This window comes from Tursiops truncatus, chromosome 10 (genome assembly GCF_011762595.2).
Source record: "Tursiops truncatus isolate mTurTru1 chromosome 10, mTurTru1.mat.Y, whole genome shotgun sequence".
NCBI lineage: Eukaryota > Metazoa > Chordata > Mammalia > Artiodactyla > Delphinidae > Tursiops > Tursiops truncatus.
Genome location: NC_047043.1, coordinates 57341396 through 57343000, shown reverse-complemented (window position 1 = coordinate 57343000; position 1605 = coordinate 57341396). Strand labels below are relative to the sequence as shown.

The following is a 1605-nucleotide window of genomic DNA, read 5'->3' as shown; positions in this document are numbered from 1 at the left end:
ATGTACAAAAATGAACTTATTATCCTTACCCACAGGTACACACTAACCCCTGTTTTCTCCGCCACCTGCCCACTTGTTCAGCCCAGGAACCTCATGGAAATCTTCAGTTCCTCTCTATCCTGCACCCTTATAAATAGACTACATTTTAATGATTCCGTTTCACAGATGCAGCAGGTTGGCCATTTCCTTTCCACATCCTCTGCTCTATTTTCCATAGTTAGCACGTCAGAGTTTTGTGATAGCTGTTGTCTTTTCAATCCTCTCTCATTCTTAGATCAAGAAAATTTCCTTAAAATGAAAATCAAATCGTATCACCCTCTTTCTGGAATTCCTTTAATGATTCTCTCTTGTCTATAAAACAAAACCCAAGTTCCCCAGGTGAGTATTCAAAACTCTGTCAGTGACTGGTTATAATCTATGATTTTATGCTCTCTCTCCTCAATCTCCCACTTAAGTCTCAACGGCACCCATACTTCTCTGCTTCTCATTCTCAACCACATCTTGCTCTTTCAAGGAATGTGTGAATATATCAGTATAGGTCAGTGGTTCTCAACTGGCAGTGATTTTGCGCCTTTCTCCTAGAAGACGTTTGGCAATGTTTAGACACATTTTTTGTTGTCACAATTGGGGATAGGGCTGCTACTGACATCTAGTGGGCATCTAGAGGCCAGGGATGCAACTAAATATACTACAATGCACAGGGAAGTCTCCCACGACAAAGAATTATCTGGCCCCAAATGCCATTAGTGCTGCTGTTAAGAAAATCTTGTATAGGGCAACCACATGTGGAAGTCTGTTGATCATATCTACTGTATCAGACAAATAGGTACAAAGAGAAATAGAACATCCATGTCCAAGGAGTACCTATTTACTCTATTTGCAAGAAATCACTACTTGTGTTAATATTGGATAGAAGCTCTGTGAAATGAGCTTTACGTGTGAGAATTTGTGTTGTGTTTTCTTTTGTGTCCTTCAGTTCATGCTTTTAACTACTCTTTGTCCTTAATAGTCTTTCTACCCACAAAGATGTGTTGTCTAGCATCATCTGACAACTTTTCCCATGACCCACGTGCCTTGCTTCCCTCACCTTCCTGGAAGTCTTTTTTTTTTAATTTTTATTTCAGTCTTTTTATTTATTTATTTATTTATTTGGCTGTGCCAGGTCTTAGTTGCGGCACGGGGGATCTTTAGTTGCGGCATGTGGGATCCTTTAGTTGCAGCATGTGGGATCTAGTTCCCTGACCAGGGATCGAACCTGGGCCCCCTGCAGTGAGAGTGCGGAGTCTTAGCCACTGGACCACCAGGGAAGTCCCCCTGGAAGTCTTTAGAGTCAGAATACCATGAACTTGGCGAAACTGCAGACCTGAAATTGGGTTGTGAGATTTTTGTCTTGCTGTTCATGCATGATGTATGAGCAGAGGGAGGAGAACTAGGTGTGACAATAGCAATCATTTTGTCTCAAAACAAACCAGTTAAAGTGTAAAGATCCACCAGCACATATAGTTTTATGCAGTTGGGAATCTGTGGTCTAACCAGTGGCAGCTGTTGTGTTGCAGGCATTGTCATTAATGAGTGTACCTCGCAGAATCAATCCACAGCAGGATC

General features: G+C 41.7%; 1 non-coding gene across 1 annotated transcript; it reads right to left on the bottom strand.

The window, feature by feature from the left end:
* Positions 1–1234: 1234 nt before the first annotated feature.
* Positions 1235–1307, bottom strand: TRNAE-CUC (transfer RNA glutamic acid (anticodon CUC)). The gene has a single exon. It is a non-coding gene; the product is annotated as a tRNA-Glu (tRNA).
* Between the last annotated feature and the right edge of the window lie 298 nt (positions 1308–1605).